The sequence below is a fragment of the Danio rerio genome, chromosome 8 (assembly GCF_049306965.1).
Source record: "Danio rerio strain Tuebingen ecotype United States chromosome 8, GRCz12tu, whole genome shotgun sequence".
Lineage (NCBI taxonomy): Eukaryota > Metazoa > Chordata > Actinopteri > Cypriniformes > Danionidae > Danio > Danio rerio.
Window position 1 is genome coordinate 19,192,467 of NC_133183.1, and position 20,034 is coordinate 19,212,500.

Sequence of the window (20,034 nt, forward strand, 5' to 3'; positions counted from 1 at the left end):
TCTGACTTCAACTGTATATATATGAAAATTTATATACAATTTTAATATATAAAAAGCACCTAAAAGACATTGCAAATGCAATCTTTTACCATATTCTATTTAAACCAAAGTTTGTTCTTATTTTATGTCAGGCTTCACAGGGTTAAGGGAACCTGCTTGACTGTACTCAATGTGAGATCTATTTTTTATATATTAATTTCTGTGTATAGAATATGTGTTTCGACAGTGTAAACAAGCGTCTGTGCAGACCTGCAGGATTTAACCTGTCAGTTTTGTCCGGGTTCGATTAGACAAACAAATGCACAGTGGTGGATTGATTTCCTATTAAACGTCTTTATAACAGCATGTCATTGTTACAACTGCAGATCAATTGCACATTCAGCACAGAAGTAAAAATACAGACAGCTCATTCAGACACACACCAACACACACCTGGCAACTCTAAGTTTTTTGCTTAGTTTATGTATTTCAGTGATCAAATCACCTTTGGATAGGAAATAGATAACTATCATGAGTGACTATCAGCGGTATGAGTACAAACAACTTACTCAAGACCTGATTGAATGTGAATATTGGCTTTGGCAAGGAAATTAAGCATTATTCAGTTGGCGAACCATTTAAGGCACAGAAACTTAATATATAATGTTAATTGAACAACAATTAAAGAATCACAATCAAAGACACACTGTTAGACATTTCTGTAAATTACACAGTTATTTACTGTATTTCACCCAGTGTAATACTGCAAATTCCTTTTACGGTAAATAACTGTATTTACCGTTGCATTATGGGAATTTGGTGTGACGTCGAACAACATATACAGCGATGTACTGTATTTGTAAAAATTCGTGTATTATACTGTATTTTCCACAACTGCTTCAACGCCACCTTGCGGCGATTCGACTACTCTGCACCACATTTTGCCTGAGGACCCTGGAGCAATTCTGGAGGACAATTTATTAGTGTGCCTGAAGAACATACTGGATTTAACAAACTTTACTCTGGTAAGCTGAGGCAGTGTTTCATTTTACAGAATGTTTTGTGGACGAGAATAAAACAAAGTAAAGTATAAAGTTGGCTATTATTATTTTCTCTGGCTTGGCGTTATTTCGCCCATTTGAGAAATATATCATCTATTAAGATGTTACCTTTATTTAATTTATTACATTAACACTACTATTACTTTAAATAAGACTGTTTATGACTATAGCCATTGTTCTCGTCATATCTTTTTATTTATTTACATAGGAACCGGTGTTGCAGCGGGTTTTGGTTTAGGAGGGAACCAGAGGTATGCAGACAGTTTTGGAGGACACTTAGCACGAGACAACGGTCCGGCAGAGAGTGTTTTCCCCCAGAAGAATATGAATGAAAGACCATCAAATAATCCAGGTAAAAGCGCGTCTGTCTGTGCTGACAACAGTCGACATTGATTTGAGCACCTCTATTAGCATTTGTTTGCTCGGCAACATTGGCTGAAGCGATCTTAAAATGGTAATGTTAACTGTTAGCTAAACTGAGCTAAGTTTATACTGAATTGGACTCAAACTCATTTTAACGTGCAACGTTTAACTTATATTGATTTATACTATATATATTAGATGTTGTGAACTTATTTTTCTCTGGTTTAGAGTAACTTATAACGTTAGCTTGAGAAAATAACATCGCGACGTAACCTATAAGAACGTTAACGTAAATCTATACAATATGCATAGAGGTAAAGTTGGTTTTATATTCGCACATTCGTTAATTTAGAAGACTCTATACTGTTTACCAAGTTACTTTGAATATTCGATCAGAATTAGCATGCCAGTATGACTTGAAATCAACATTAACACTGTTTATTTGACCGTGAGCATGTTGTACTTTGATAGTCAATAGCTGCTAAAATGATTTCGCTATTTAGAGTTTGCAAATAATACTTTTATGAAATTAAATTATTAAGGGGGAAGTCTGAATCTGCTAATATAAAACCAATTTTACCTCTATGCATTATGCTAATAACCACCTTTTTGCTATTTATTGTTTGCTAATTATTTTTTTATCACAACTCTTGACATTTGGTTTAACATAATTGTTACCATTATATTTTTTTCTGTTTAGATATGGCACTGGCACAGCAGCAGGTTTTGTCTGAAGAAACAAACAGCATTTCGGAGGAACATCTTGATCAGCACAGCCTTATGCTTAAAAAATAAGCAAGACCAGTAAGCAACCAAGGTAAACAAATAAAAAAAAAAGTTGTGTGGAGGTTGTGGATTGTAGCATGGTATTCTTATCTGTATTTTTGGCTTTTTTATGGTCTCAATATAGAATACTGGGAGCCTGCCTGTGCAAACTGGACCTCATACAACAGTAAGTACTGTACATCTATTTGTTTCTCAATATATTAATGTTACTTTTAATACAAAATGTGTCACATGTTTAGTTGCTAGCTAAATAAAAAAATCTTTTTCCCTTTTTTATTAAACCATTTAGTAGGTTTTTTTTCATCTTTGTTTATAATATTTTTGAGCAGATTGAGGTCTGTCATGGGTCAGACATTTCAAAATACAATAATTAGTATTGGGATACATGCATTTGTCTATGTATTAAATGTCTTTTTCCCCATTTCATGTTGCCTAAATATTTTGCAATAAATAAAATAATAAAATTTTTTGTATAAATAATTCCAGAGGATGAAACAAAATGCACAGCAACAACCAGAGTGAGCCAGAAGAAGGCAGGAGAAGTAGTGAAGAGAATGACAACCATGAACAACAGTGAGTTATCCTTCTTTCACCAGCTAACTTAGAACTTGGATTAGGTGAGACACTCTCAATAATTGTATCAGTATTCAGTCAGTTTTAGTTTATTAGGAATACATAAAACAAATAGTCTAATCTGTCCTGCAGTGAATCAACCCATCACAAATGCTACAATGTTTTTGTAAAACCTTGTTAGGGAAAAAAATAAACAGGACATTCTGGTTAGTTATCTTTTAAACATGGTAGTGAGCAGGTTATGAGCAGGAGCCAGTTGCTCAGTACCAGCTGAAAGCTACCCCAACCTAGCTGCCATGCTTCAAAATAATTAACCAGTATATGATTTATTTTTTTTAAACAAGCTTCTTCTATGCTTATGTTAGTCTGTTTGTCCTTATCCAGAGTTCTTCATAATCCTGGACTGGGCCAAATCCTGACCAGATGCTGTGGTGGTCATGGAGGAGTGAATCCTAAAAGACACACGTGATCAATGAGTTTCCGCATTGATCCAATGGGCCAGCCTGACCACCCGCTGGTGAACTTTCAAGCCTCCGGTGCCTAGACTGCGGCCTTGCACAAGTTTGGCTAGAGGAGAACTGGTCGTGCCCAACTGAGCCTGGTATCTCTTAAGGGATTTTATTCTACACTTTCGTCAGTTGGTGAAGTTTGTTCCATGCCACTGTCGCCACTGGATCGCTTGGCTACGATTGGTGGATCGGTGGATTTGCTCTTCAGTGTTTGGACTTTCAGCAGTAACATTTACTGCTTCAATTCTGAAAACTGGACTGAAGCAGCTTCAATTTACAAGAACTTCTATGTTAAGCTGCTTTGACATCATTGATCTACATTGTAAAAGTGCAATAGAAATAAAGATGAATTGCATTTGAACATGTGAATTCAGACCTTGTTGAGCATTTGACACCAGAATTAGTAATATTTTAAAGTTGGGTTGTTTCTGAGTCGGCTAATAGTTACAAATATTTATTTTTCCAACAATATGCAATTCAGAAGTTTAAATTTTTATTGTACATGTATGTTCTAGTGCTTTGTGTGATTTATTTATTTTTAATGTGTTGATTTTATTGCTTAATGTAATTTTCACACATTTTCCTTAAATGCTTTAAGCATTATTAATGTTTTAAAGAATGGAATATTTTGTAATTGTGTCTGGTTTAATGTCAGTAGTACTTAGTACAATTGGGGTTTTTTTTCTCAACAATATGCAGGTCAGACACTTAAATTAGTTTTGTACATGTATGTTAATGTGCTTTGTCATTTTCAATGTTTTTTTTCTTAAAATAAAATATTTTGAATGATTGCAATGTAATGTTTTTACACATTTTTAAGCTTGTTTTAAGCATCTCCAATGTTTTAAATAAAGAGTGTTTATTTTGTTAATATTTTGTAATTGTGTCTTTTTTAGGTCTATAGTATTAAAATAATATTAATAAAATTATATTATAAAATATTTAGGACAAAATTAAAAGGTTTACAGTAGCTAACTGTTAACTTAGGTTTTTACAGTAGTTAACCATTTTCAGACACTACGGTAACATGCTGTAAATGGATTTACAGTTGTATACTGTAAATCTAAAATACAGTAACTTACTGGCAACAGTGTTGCCAGTAAGTTACTGTAAAAACCCTTTGAAATGTCTAACAGTGCATGCACTAGTAATCAGGAAAACATTTGTTGGAACTCGTGCATTTTCAAATTTCTGATTTTGAAAGTTTCTAAAAAAATGTTTAGCTTCAATCTACACTCTTTATTGAATGACAAAGCAAACATCACTCTGATCTATACACTTCTTGGTCTGATCTGATAAGCTTTGTGCAACTGGTTTCAAATACTGCAACCAAATGAACTATCGAAATGAACACCAAAAAACTGAATACTTGTAATATGCATGAAAGATATTCACATGCCCTATTTTAGGTACAACTGTTCTACTGTAGATTTAGGATTATAGACGTGGTAAAAAAGGATCTTCTGAAGTTCAAACCAAGCACCAGAATGGGTAAGATGAGTGAATTAAGTGGCTCTGAAAGTGGTGATTATGTTAGTAATTGTAAGACAGCCAGAGATAAGTCAGTGGCAGTCCGGTGAGCAAAACTGCCAGAGGTCAAAGGAGAATGGCCAGACATGCGGCTAACTGGTTAGAGCTAATAAATGACACTGGTGTCAACTAAGTACAGAAACCATGGGCTACAATTGGCATGGGCTAACCAAAATTTGATAGTAGATACAAAAAGGTTGTCTGGTCAGATGAGTTGAGATTTCTGCCACAACATTCAAATGCTGGGGTCAGAATTTGGCATAAACCACAGGAAATCATGGATCCACCCTGTCTTTTATGAATGGTTTAGGCTGCCGGTGGTGTAATGGAATTTTTCATCTGAGCATTGTTCAAATGTTACACCTGAGTATTGTTGCTGACCATATCCATCTCTTTACGACCACAGTAAACAAAGATGGCTACTTCCAGGATTTTTTATAACACGAAAATAAGTTCCTTTTTGAACTTATTTGAAATTGAAGCCTTTTCTGTCTTCTAAAGAGTTGGAAACCATCATCAATGTTTTTATTATGTCCAGATTGGGCTACTGCAGCTCTTTGCATTCAGGAGTTTCGCAGGCATCAATTGCACGCCTGCAGCTGGTTCAAAATGCAGCTGCTAGTCTTTTAACTGGGACAGAAAAAAATTCTAGTATGTCACCAGTTTTATAATCTCTTCACTGGCTCCCAGTCCAGTCTGGCACCTATTTACATCGGTGAGCTTCTTCACTGGCAAACTTCATTGAGGCCAATCAGGTCAGAAAACAGGTTTCAGCTAGTTGTCCCCAAAACACGGTTGAAATCAAAAGGTGACAGGGCTTTTTCTGCCACAGCCCCCCGTCTGTGGAATCGTCTGCCTTTACATATTAGGTCATGTTGTTCCCTGGGTGCTTTTAAGTCTCATCTAAAAAATCACCTTCTGTCTCTTGCTTTTTGATTGCAAATAATTAATTTTAGTCTGTTTTATATATTTTGCTTATATTTTATATATAAGTATATATTTTGTATGCTGGTCTTTTTGTAAAGCACGTTGGTCAACATCTGTTGTTTATAAATGTGTTCTATAAATAAAGCAAACAAACAAACAAACAAACAAACTTTTCCGCTTGTTAAGTGTGATGTCATGCAAAGTAGCATCCGTGTCTAAGTGCTCTATCAAACTGTATGGGAGGTGTGGGGAAAATAATATGTATTTTAATTACCTTTATGTCTTTATTTTTTATTAGAAAAATGTTTAGACTAACAACAGATTAATCAATCTTTTTATTTTCTATGATACCATATTACCCAGCATACTTGCTCCAGACTGCTGTCTAATAAGAAGTCTAGACATTTCACAAGTAGCATGATGCTTGTAGAAGTTGTGAAATATGTTAAAAATACACTTAACTGTTCAGTTCTGGTATGCAGAGGGGGTTGCAGAAAGAGGAAGTATGTTTGGGTGCTACAGCTAAAGGACTGCAGAATGACTGATAAGTGACATTACACCAAAACTCCACCTATTAATATCAGCTGTGTATATATGCTGGAATCAGGGAAAGGTAAGTTAGTTGCGAACCTCCTGAATATAATTCTTGTATTGTATTGGGGTAACGTGACCCAGAGCTCTGTCCTTGTATCTAATAAATTACTAATATTTTATACATTGAAGAAAACCCTCTCCTGACCTTTTATATTGAACACGCATGGAAATTGCTTGATATTCCAACAGGAGTCACAACAAATGATAATAATAAACGTATACAAAGAGATGTACAGTATTTCTTTCAAAAAACATGATCGCAATATATATATATATATATATACACACACAAAACTTTTTTTAATAAATTGTTAAAATATTGGTGTCTGTAATGCAGCAAGTCCAGAAATTTTTATATAAAATTCACTTTAATGTGTTATATTACAAAAAAAAGTTATAAACAAATATTTTCTCAATTTAAATGAACCAGAAATAGTGTTCCATTTGTCATGACTTAACAAGCAGATTCTCAAATAGCTTCCACAGTCTCAATCCAACAGAGTAACTTTGTGATGGGGTAGAATAGGAGATTTGCTTCATTAATTTGCAGTCAGAATCATGCTTTCAGCACGTTCTATGCCTCAAAGAATTAAGGTTTTAAAGGCGAAAGGGATGCAAGCATGGTGTACCTGACAATTTAGTTATTGGTTTAAATATACGCTGTTATGAGTGAAAAAAAGCCTGTAGATTACTTACTTCAAAATCAATAAGCTTCTTGTTACTGTAAACAATTTAGTTGTGGTTAAGCTGAAGGTGAAAACGAGTCTTCTTTGCATCTTATTGAGGATTGTAAATTCACCGCTTAGAGCCATCTTCTTTTCAGAAAATGCTAATGCGTTTGTACAGCCACTCAGACAAGTGTGATCTTTATTGAAGTAGAATTTATGCACAGTTAACCTGTCAATTCTGTACCGCTTGGTAATAAAATGTATCATAGAATAGCCGCCAGTTTGGAAGGCTCTAATGAAGTGCAAAGCACCTGCCTGAAGGAAATCTCACTTCTAGGGTTTGTTTCCAGGGAAACTATAGATTACAGAATGTATCATTGTTTGCTAGTTGAATATAGTGTACTGAGAAACTCAGTGGAATAAAGTGAAAGAGAGAGAGAGGTGATGTCAATAATGTTTTTTTTCCCACATATGTTTTTTCACAGTCATTTGCTAGTGAAGAATACACAATATCAGCCCAATATTGCTACAATAGCGCATCACCATAATCGTTTGCTTTATGTTGTACAGTGTGCTTTACTGGGATGTTTTAAATGGGATATTTCATGTCTTTAGACAACGCCTCCATGCATGATGAAATGAAAGAGACAATGGTATTGGTGTTTCTGAATAGAGTTGTGAAATGGATTCACATTGTCTTTCTTTTTGGAATTTACGCTGCTTCTGTAGCTATTGTTTGTTTTCAGACTTATTTCAGGAAAATACCAGAGCTGCCTTCCTGATGAAATCATGCACCTCATTAAACAAAGGGAACAATGTTGTTTCAGCGCAGACATCACAACATACATCCACACCAGTCGCATCACAGCATGTCTGATGTCAGATAGGGACTATAGTTGACCAGGTAATAACAGGAATGTATATGTTTTAGTGGCTTAATTGCAAAGTTTATCATTTGCAAACATTTTAAAGACCTGTTGTGTTCCAAGCAGGTTTAAGCGTACATGAGTATGCGAGTTTCACATACATGAAATGCCAACGTTTAGTTTAATTGTTTTGAAATTATACAGTGAACATAGCAGAGCTAATTTATTTATTTACTTACTCCCAGAGCCGTTTATATGGAAGTTGATATGTGTGCTTGTCTTGGTCTTCCACATTCGGGGATGAACGTTAGGCTAACGACCCACCTCGTAAAAATGAGATGTTACGAAACACCAACATGGTGCGGCTAATTTATTTATATTTGATTGTTTATTTTCTGTACCTAAATGCTTTTAGACTTCCCAGAAAAACACAGAAAGCACTCTTCATTAAATTTTAAACATTTGTTCCACTTTAATTGATCTAAGCTAACTGTATTTGACTAGACTTCAATCAGATCATTCATAATCATTCTAAAATAATACATTCTTTCTAAATAGAGCTATTCCGCTCATATGGTGAAAATTATTAGATTTTCTTTCACAATATAAACTGCCGAAAAACTACATTTTGCAATGTTGTTGTTTTTAATTTCATCAAAGCACAATGCAAATTGCAGACACTACGAAATTTAGATTTAAAACAATTTTTTAATACCCTCTTCTTTGACTTATTTTATTATTTTCAGGTTTGTACATATTCACTGGAAGGTGCAAGTAGGGCCCAAAAATCAGGCTTAAAATCTTCAGATGAAGGGTGGCATTTTTTGTTTTTGTGATATCAGGACACAAATCTGTATAATAACATGGGTATGACACAGGTATTACAAAAAGGAGGATAAATATGAGGACATTGGTGACGTCCCCATTTCTCCTAAAGCTTGCAAATCACACAGGATGAGTTTATTCAGAGTAAAGCTGTACATAGTCTCCTGTGATGGTTGGGTTTAGGGGTGGGGTGAGGGCAATACAATATACGGTTTGAACAGTATAAAATGAATGGAAACCTATTTAATGTACCCACTTTTCGCAAAAACGTGTGTGTGTGTGTTTATGTGTGTGTGAATGAATGAGTGTGCAGGGCTTAATTTTTGCCGGAACATTCCAGATCTGGCACCTCTGAAGTCTGATCCAGCACCTGATTTTACCGATCCCCCTCCTGAACCGCTCTTCTCCTGTTCGCTGTTCACTTTCACTTTCTTCCACGACTCCCCAACCCTCTTCATTTTCGTCTGCGACAGCCGGCTCTTCACTTTCATTCTTCATCCACGAGACCCTTCAGCCATCCAACCAACGCCCCCTCGCTTTCGACTTTCATGCGCAACAACTCTCCATCCTTGGGTAACATGCCGGATCCGTTATCTGTTCCGGAACCTCACAATTCACAAGCACTGGGTGTTTCCCAATATTGGGTTGCAGGTGGAAGGGCATCCGCTGCGTAAAACATATGCTGGAATAGTTGGCTGTTCATTCCGCTGTGGCGACCTCTAAAATAGAGAATAAGTATGACGCCAGGTGCGCTGTCATTTGTCTGCCGTGTCTGTCTGTGTGTCTGTTTTGCTCCCTCTACAGATGCTTTGTAACATTGAGGGGCATAATCAGGTGGATGGGGAACACCTGAGTCTTAGTGTGCACTGTTTTATCAGCGTCCTGCCACTGTTTGAGAGAGGCTCTTTACCTGATGCTAAGGGTTGGACAGGGACCAGCTGCGTGCGAGTTGGCAGGCTGCTTTGCCTAATGTTTGGTCACAGTGGGCTTAAAACTAAACTTTTGAAACATGACTTTTGGCTTCCCCCTCTTTTTTTCTTGTTTCGCATCAAGGGTGTAATAATACGGGTATTTTTAAAAAAATTTCTGAAACAGGGATTTAAATTGTTACGGTTTATTTTTGTTCTTGGCGCGGTTTGCTTTCACATAGCAACATTTCCAAATGGACCAAAATAGTTCAAACAAGTCACAAGCGAATAAACTCTTCTCACGTTGGTTTCAGGGTTTATTTTTCACAGTGCCACGTATTCCACTATCATACCTCATAATTTTAATTTTGATGCTCAGAAATGAGACATGATGAAAAATGAGACATTAAAAAGCGACAAAGTGCAGTTTAATTTTGACACCCACAGACATCGTCATCAAATCTAAATCAGAGAGGTCAGACCTTCACATACAGTCTCATTTTAGTTTTAAGGTTTTGTAAAAATCTATCTATTGAATCAATCTAGCTTTTAAAAACCATTGGCTAGAATTTTGCATTATAAGTTTAAATTATAGAGAGAGGTAACCGATGAACAGAGACTGCAGTCAGATAATGAAGCAGATCAATGTTGATCTTTCTATTGAGGTGTTAGAGCAGAAATGAACAAAACAATAGGCCTAATACAAACAATTGTAAGGTTAAAATATGGAAAAAGTATAGGATGGTAATTTCTGTGAATTTTGCTAATGGATAAACAGCACCCTGTAATATTTCAGCATGCCTTTACTTTCATAATAGACATTAAACGCACATTTACCGGTAGGAATGACATCCCACCCTACTATTACATAACCATAATACACTGATATAGCCTGGTTTGTTACTTCATTGGATTGTTTTGCTGTCTCATTATACACCAGAGTTCCTTTTAATCGAGCCAAGACCACCTCACTCAGGCCAATCTCGCACCGATTGATTTAACCGCGATATGCCAAACGAACTGTGTAAACTGGGCAAACGAGACAGGTTCCAAAACAAATGTCTAGGTGTGAAAGCAGCCTAACCCGAAGGAAAATGATTGAATGAATGAAAATCTTCAGATATGTGGCCAGTGTTATTTTTCCCAATGACTGGTTATGCCTTTGTTTGTCTTCTGGTAAGCTATGCCTTACCTGTGTCTTGTTTAGTTTCCTGTTTGCTCTCATGAATAAAAACTGACTGATGCAACATATTCTTCTTCTTCAAGTTCTTGGAGCACTAACAATTTTGCATTTTGAGTCATTTGTAAAGTAATATGATAATGCTCAACATTTGTGGCACAATTAAAGCATTCTTGTTTGTTTGAGAATCCTGAACAACTCGAATGATAATGTGATTTCAGTGAAGAGGCAATCTGCAAATTACACACTTACTGTAATCTTAATCATGTTGACTGAAACTTTTAGAAGTCAGAAGAGTCTCTATCAACACATATCTGATTAAATCTTCTTACCTCTAAAGAGAGCACATAACTACAGTAAAGTCCATATAATCTAATCCATGATCTCTGAGTGAAGTTGCAGAAAAGTGACCATTTATGTGTTGACATAAGTGGCGTCTCTTTGATTTTTTCAAGTATGAGTAAGTTGTAAGATGTAATAATGCCCAAACCTAGAGGAACTGTTTAGGTTAATGACTTGGTTTCCACGCAATAGGGCAGCAACAGTGAGGGCTGATATGTGTTTAGAAAGCTGGAAGGTCTGTATATGACAACCTTGTGACTACAAGACTTTTGTTTGTATATGTGTGCATGTGCTCGAGGGGATTGTATATGCGCCTCTCAGGCTCAAACCCTAAATATCAGTACATTTTTGTATGTATTTAAAAGGGTGGTCTAATGCTATTTCATGCATTTAGAGTTATATAAAGAGTTGGACTCTCATGTTCAAGCGTGGGTCAAATCACAAAAAATTTAAGTTGAAGTCAGAATTATTAGCCCCCCAATTGATTATTTTTTCTTTTTCAAAAATTTCCCAAATGATGTTTAACGGCAAGAATTTTTCACAGTAATTTTGATAATATTTTTTCTTCTGGAGAAAGTATTATCTGTTTTATTTTGGCAAAATAAAAGCAGTTTTTAATTTTTAAAAAAAAACCATTTTAAGGTCAACATTATTAGCCGATTTAAGCAATTTTTTGATAGTCTAGAACAAACAATACAATAACTTTCCTAATTACCCTAACCTGCCTAGTTAACCTAATTAACCTAGTTAGGCCTTTAAATGTCACTTTAAGCTGTACAGAAGTGTCTTGAAAAACATTTAGTAAAATATTATGTATTGTCATCATGCCAAAGATAAAATAAATTAGAAATATATTAGAAATGAGTTATTAAAACTATTTTGTTTAGAAATGTGTTGAAAAAATCTTCTCTGTTAAACAGAAATTGTGTGTGTGTGTGTGTGTGTGTGTGTAAGGGTGGGGGGGGGGGGTAATTTATAATATATAATAATATATAAATTTGACTGTACACATTTTTGGACCATTATCCTAAGTTATCAGATAAGCTCCAGATATGCATGCAAAAAATATATATTGTATAGCATTCAATAGAAATTATTACTGTGTACACATTTATACTGATGTGTTTGTATATATGTGATGTGCTATGTATACAGTGGTGTGAAAAAGTGTTTATCCCCTTATTAATTTCTTTTTTTTTATGTTTGTCACATTTTAATGTTTCAAATCATCAAACAAATTTAAATAATAGTCAAATATAACACATTATGCAGTTTTAAATTAAGGTTATTATTATTATTATTATTATTATTATTATTATTATTATTATTAAAGGAAAACAAAATCCTAAACTACATAGCTCTGTGTGAAACAATTTGTGTGGTTGTACATGCAGTCGAAGTCAAAATTAATGAAAAATTAATCATATATTTCCTAATTGCTTTTTTAATAGACCAAAGAAAGTTTCACAGTATTTCCTTTAATATTCTTTTTCTGGAGAAGGCCTTATTTCTTTTAGATTTTCTGCAATAAAATACATTTTTAGTTTTTTAAAAAGAGTTTTAAGGTCACTATTATTAGCCCCTTTAGGAAAAAATTTTCTCAATTGTCTAAAGAACAAAACACGGCTGTCCAATAACTTAACCAACTATCCTAACTTGCCTAGTTAACATAAAAAATCGAATAAAGTCTTTAAATTGCACAATAGGCTGAATACTATTGTCTTGAAAAATAGGTACATTTTATGCACCACAGCAAAGACAAAAGAATACCGTTATAGAAATTAGTTATTAAAACTATTCGTAAAAACTGTTTATAAATGTGTTCTCACCATTAAACAGCTCTTGAGAAAATAACACTAACACTTTTGACTTCAACTGTGAGCATACAGTATTTATGTTCAGGTAAACTGGGGTGTGCTTGGTTTGTATGTGTGCCTGGAATATTTACAGTGTTTTTTTTTTTATGTGGACAAGAGTAATGAACAGTAGTTATACCACAAAGGTGCGTGTCTTGACTTTTTAATCCAACATAATTGTATTTACACAGGAATCACAACTGAGGGAAGCAATCCATCATGTACTCGAATGTTACATTTTTGACGACGCACCTGTGAGCTTCAGGGCAAAGCAAACCTACTGCTGCTCTGAGGCAACACCCAAACGCTTTTATTTTGTCTGCTACAAATGACAAGTACAACTGGATTCCACCGAGATAGATTTATTTTTGTTTTCCAGCAGTATTTGGAAGTTTCTGAGCTTAAATAAAACTTAATCTCGCTCTGACACAGTTAAGCCTAACACTATCGCTAAAACAATCAAATTCATCATGCTCACACACACACACACATACACACTTAAAAATGGCTTCTTGTTCAAACTACTCTGTAAAAAAAGCATAACGTTTTATAATATCTACACACTATATGAATTTTTTTAGCTTTAGCAAATAATTAATTCCTTATCTGTTTAGTATTAAATCTACATTAATAGATGTTGGTAAGCAGCCTAAAAATACAGCTTCAGATGCTGTTTTCTTTACTTACTGTATAAGCGCATTTATAATGTGCTTAATAACTATTTCATACTTTTTTTAATGATTATTTTTTCAGTAATTAAGTACTGCATTATTTACAAACTAGTTATTTAAGAAAAGTTCACCAAGATCATTCAGAATGCAGTAAATAATTATTCAACTATTCAAATTAACATTCATGTAAATTAATATTCAGGCATTAATAGTTCATTTGATTTGTATGATAATACATGCTTTATTAAGTCAACTAAATCTAGTTTTGTGACCTACAGTGAGGACTATTTATGCTTTATAAATCACTTATAAATGACAATAAAAGACTCAGTTATATTTTAAACAGGAAAATAAGAAAATAAATGACTTTATTAGTTTCTATTAATTTGAAGATACACAAATGAAACTGTATTAAACGAAAAATAAATCTTTGCAATCTCATGTACAATAAAATGACTGCACAGCTTAAACATTGCAAAATAACATTGAAATGTTGTATCTTAATAAATAATTAAAATATTATAGGCAAGGCAAGTTTATTTATATAGCGCATTTCATGGCAATGGCAAAGTGCTTTACATAAACAGGAATAAAAGATACAAGAAAATAAAAAATGATTAAAATAATTTACAATGAATAAAACAGATTAAAACAGATTAAAATGTGTTAAACAGGTTTGACTTAACCCTTGGTATTTCTGATTTATTTGATCATAAAGATCTGAGTGATCTGTTGGGTTTGTATTCAGTGAGCAAATCTGTAATGTATTGAGGTCATAGGTCATTTAGTGATTACAAACTAGTAGTATTGCTTTAAAATTGATTCTGAATGTAACTGGGAGCCAGTGTAAAGACCTGAGGACAGGTGTGATTTGCTCTGATTTTCTGGTTCTGGTCAGAATCCTGGCCGCAGCGTTCATGATGAGCTGCAACTTTCTGACTGTCTTTTTGGGATGGCCAGTGAGGAGTCCATTACAGTAATCCACCCTGCTGGTCATAAAAGCATGAACAAGTCCTCACTGAGAACAAAGCATCTAATTCTTGCAATGTTTTTGAGATGATAGTATGCTGATTTAGTTACTGCTTTGACATGACTACTGAAACTCATACCTGACTCCAGAATGACACTAAGATTCTTGACCTTATTTTATGTTGTTTGACCCTTAGAGCCAAGGTACGCCTTTACCTTGAGAACCTCATCTCTGTTCTCAAATGCAATAACTTTTTTCTTGTTAAACTGAAGAAAGTTTATATTGTTATTGTTTTATCAAATTTTATTAAATTGTATTTATTCCTAATTGTATTTCCAAACTCCTGTTATTCTGCAATGTTTAAAGTTTTCAGTAATTGTATTTTTTTATATATAATTGGAAACATTTATTGTTCATTTAATACTGAGCCTTTAATTGTCATTTAAAAGGGATTTATAGAGTACAAATAGTCTTTACTTTAGATTCAGTGAAAAAACAACAAAGTTGAGTTAATAAAGCATTTAACAACATACATTGTAACCATTACTATATTACTATATGCCTGAATAATATAATAATATAAATGCTGATTTAAATAGTTTATTAATTGTTTACTAACTCATTCTGAATGATTCTAAAAGCCACCAACTACTCTTAAGTACAAAAGGTTTGTAAATACTGCAATACTGAATTTAGTTATTAATAAGTAAAAGTTTAAAAATACATCATTAATCTTATAAGAACACAGCATTTGTAGCTGCATTTATAAAATGCTTACTAATGTCTATTAATGCAGTTAATACTTTACATATAAGGAATTGACTATTTGCTAATGCTTAATAAATTATTCATACGCTGAAAAAATATTCAAAGATGATTCTTTGGATTTTAAGTTAGGTGATTGTTAACAATTTATTTGGGCTGAATTTAAACAAACAAATTAAGTTGAACATCACAAAATTTTGCAACAATTTTGCAGAGATCATTTTTATAGTGTGTAGTTACTATAAAGTGTGACCAAAAAGGGTTTACTCAACTTACAACTTAAGGCAACAAACCTCAAGACATTTTTGAGTTAAGTCAACTTTCAACCAAAGTACTGCATTTGACTCAATTTAAGTTGAGTAAACTTGTCCTCAAATGTCCTGAAGTTTGTTGCTTTAAAATTTTAAGTTGAGTCAACTTTTTTTTACAGTGTGCTTAGTTAAAATGAATTGAGACAACACAGGGTGACGCACGGTGGTGCATTGGGTAGCACAATCGCCTCACAGCAAGAAGGTCGCTGGGCCAGTTGGCAGTTCTGTGTGGAGTTTGCATGTTCTCTCCATGTTCGCGTGGATTTCTTCCGGGTGCTCTGGTTTCCCCCACAGTCCAAAGACATGCACTACAGGTGAATTGGGTAAGCTAAATTGCCCATAGTTTATGTGTGTGAATGCAAGAGTGTGTGGCTGTTTCCCAGTGTTGGGTGTGGCTGTAAGAGCATCTGCTGCGTAAAACATGCTGGATAAGTTAGCGGTTCATTCCGCTGTGGCAACCCCTGGTTAATAAAGGGACAAAATCGAAGAGAAAATAATGAATTTTAATGTTCAACCCAATTCAATTTATGAAAATGGTTAAGTTAACTTAATTGATTTGTGTTTGGACAACATGTAGGAATTGTGTGGAACCCAGCGTTTTTTACAGAGCACATTATTGAATATACTGTAAAAAATGCTGGGTTCCACACAATCAATTTAAGTTGGGACAGCATGAAGGAATTAAGTTAGCTTATTAGTTTTTACAAATGTAAGTACATTGAACATAAAAGCATTAGGTTGTCCCCAAAAAACCTCAAGAGTTTTGTCGTTTCAGCTCATTTTAAATAAATAGTTTGAACAACAAACATTATTTTTAAGTGCAAGATCTTTTAAAATTCTTAATTAATTGATTAAACAAATAGATAAAAAAGTGTTACAGCCGAAATGTTGACCCCATTTGGTCCCACTTTATATTGACGCTTAACTTACACGGTAACTAGATGTGTAAGTAGTTTGTAACTACGGTGTATGCACACACTGGTACATAGTATTAACTTGTGTAATATCGGTGTAACTATACACAAGTAACAACACACAATAGTATGTTCAAGTTTAAATGTGCAACAGGACATTAATGACACAATCTTTGGTAAAGTACCCATTTAATGTGAATTACTGGTGTGTTTACCTTTAAACAACATATAAACATAAGGCAATTGTTATTTTTCTATGTACATTTTTGGCAGAAGTTTGCTGTTGTTAAACAGTTGCACAAAGGCTTAGATTTTATTTATTACACAATAATTTGTGACCATTTTACACTTTATATTAAGTGGACAGTTCCTGATGATTTACCCTGTAATTCCACTGGTATCACAAAGTGAAAACTTCTAATTTAGCGTTAGTTCAGCCATTCTTATTCTAATACAGTGTTTAGAAGTACATGTGGTATATTGAAGTACACTGCAAGTATTTTGTTGTTACACAATGCACTTATGTAATTCTTATTACAGATGTGTACTTTTTTAGTGTTGTTACCAATGTCCTGTTACACATTTGAACTTACACATACTATTAAGTGTGTTGTTACATGCGTGTAGTTACACCAGTATTACACAAGTAAATACTATGTACCAATGTGTACATACACTGTAGTTACTAACTACTTACATATCTAGTTACCGTGTAAATTCACAGGTATAAGCGACACAATATAAAGTGGGACCACACATTCTGCATAATAACACAAATATTCTATGAATGAGCATTACTCGTGGTTATGAATGCAGATTTGGAGCATAAAGCAGATGGTGTAGCCTTCCTAATCCCATCCCATAAAAGATGCTTTCTCTTATAGGTATTATAACCTGCTTTTATTTGCAATGCTTAAGATTAGAGCACTCAGTGAAAGGGCACGAACACTGACACCCACAGTGTTGTGATGGGAACAGTAAATCCCTCAGCACTGCCTCACCCGAGAATCAAACGGGCAGGATGCCAGTTCCCAGCGGCGGGCACATGGGAACACATCTGAGGGCTGAATTGTTGACAGCCGACCACACCTTCATTTGTGAAGGACATGGTCCTGCGAGAGCCATTAGCCTCGAGGAGAAGAAAGACAAAGGCGACGACGGGGCACTGCTGGGATTCGACAGTTCAATAGCATTCTGGCATGAATGCGCTGAATGTGACTGTACAGTGTAGTGTGACAGTTTGAGGTGCGAAAAGGTAAACGAAGCCGAGCTTTGCTGTCGCCAGTCATCAGACCGTCAGAGGAATTGAAGAGAAGCGAGTTACTGCTATTAAATCACTCTCTGACATGGAGCCGGCAAGATATAGTGGCTATTTCCAGATGTGACAGACTAGCCGCTAATGCAGTGACAAGCTTGCATTTGTGTGTGAATGAGCCGATTGGGTTACTTACTACAGGGCACCGGGTATTAATGACGCTGAATACAGGTGTAACCAGGTTTAAGGCTTATCCACATTTGACTACTTTGCTTCTGTTTACATCTGGGATTAAAATTGCGTAAACAAGGGATAAACATTGTTGTTTTTTCTTTTGGCATTTAAGGATGTTTTCACAGCCGTGGTTCAGTTCATTTGGTCTGGAAAAAGGGCAGCAAATTAAACACTTCAGCTTTTTTTCCTGCAGTTTGGATTCTTTTAGCACCACACAGATCGTTCGATTGCAAAACCAATTGAAGCTTTCATAATCCAGTCATGTGACAACATCCACATCCCTCGTTGTGTCATTGAATTAGATTGTAAACTGCTTTTCGATTGATCAAAATTAAGGCGTGTGAATATTCCTACAGAACTTCTGAAAGTAAACTAAAGCTGCGTCCCAAATGGCACACTATACACTATGCACTCATGCACTATGTACTTATGCACTTACACACTCAACAGGATAGTACATGTATGTAGTGTTGTCCCAAATGGCGCACTAATGTTTTTTTACTAAACGGAAATTCAAACCGTTTCCCTGATGACGTTTGACAGTTGCCAAATAAGTGAAATAAACGACCGAATTATCAAATAATACCTATCGTGAGTATTGCCGCATTCACCATTGGGAGGCGATATAATCACTCTCGTAGGAGAATTTTGCTTTCACACTACAAAATAAATAAAGTTATTCAACATGTGCGTCCGATAGCTCCGCCCCTTCCGCTACGTAAGCAAACCTGCGGTCGTTGAGTGTGTGAAGTGTCCATCATTACACACTTAATTTTAGCGGCTGAATGAGTGCATCATCCGGGTAATTAAAGTGCACTTATTATTTTAAGAGTTTTCAGTGTCAACACACTACTTACACTATTTATACTACAAAATGACGTAGAATAGTGCATAAGTATGCGATTTGGGACGCAGCTAAAGAGAGAATGAAACAGACACAACACAACACTTATTAGTATGAAGAGACGACTGTGCCAGATGACTATCCCTGATCATTGTATATTATATGGTTTACTGTAGGTCACAATTCATGCTATTAACTACTGGTTTATTACCTGTCTATTATCAAGCTATTCACTCTTCATTAGTAGTTATAAAGTATGATCTTATTCTGCATCCCAAATCCTACCCAAAACTTAAACCAAACTTCTACCTTATTCATTCATTCTATCATTTTTCTTCAGCTTATTCCCCTATTTATCAGGGATTGCCACAGTGGAATGCCAACTATTCCGGCATATGTTTTATGCAGCGGATGTCCTTCTAGCCCCAACCCAGTACTGGGAAACACCTATACACTCTCAAATTCACACATGCACTCATACACTACAACCATTTTTGTTTACCCAATTCACCGCATGTCTTTGTACTGTGGGGCAAACAGGAGCACTCGGAGGAAACCCATGCCAACAAAGGGAGAACATGCAAACGCCTTCTACCTTACTAGCCTTTAATAAACAGCTACAGTAATTAGAATTTCTTCAGAGGAAATATCTGTTTCTTCAGAGGTCATATTAATGCTTTTGACTCATCTACAAAACAAAAGCAGTCTGATCATAAGTGTTTACGCACATATGGATGGCGGTCAAAAGTGGTCTAGCTCAAAACATTTTAGACCTCATTTACATCTACTGTATATTTAACATCACCTACTTGGAATCATATTGACAAAAATCTTAATACTACATGTAAGCAGGGCCTTTCAGACAGTTACAAGCATAATAAAATAAGAGGGAAGTTTACCAGTTTGAAACTCTAATGCAGCTTGGCTGTTTACTTGTGATTAGATCACTGAAAGTCACGTAAATACCAGGTCAACAAAGTGCACAGTCCTGAGTTCATCCTAAGGAGTTGTCATTTGTCCTAATAATTAATTTGAGCTTAGTTTGGATGCTACAAATGTTTTAAACTGATGTCACTGCGATTATTGTGTCTCTAATGATCAAC

General features: G+C 34.9%; 2 long non-coding RNA genes across 2 annotated transcripts in view; both read left to right on the plus strand.

The window, feature by feature from the left end:
* Positions 1-20,034, plus strand: part of LOC137496334 (uncharacterized) — a 197,673-nt gene that overhangs the window by 53,278 nt on the left and 124,361 nt on the right. The window lies entirely within an intron of this gene.
* Positions 681-4,139, plus strand: LOC137496333 (uncharacterized). The gene is made up of 6 exons (XR_011016556.2): positions 681-1,004; positions 1,249-1,392; positions 2,104-2,220; positions 2,314-2,355; positions 2,676-2,762; positions 3,147-4,139. It is a non-coding gene; the product is annotated as an uncharacterized lncRNA (long non-coding RNA).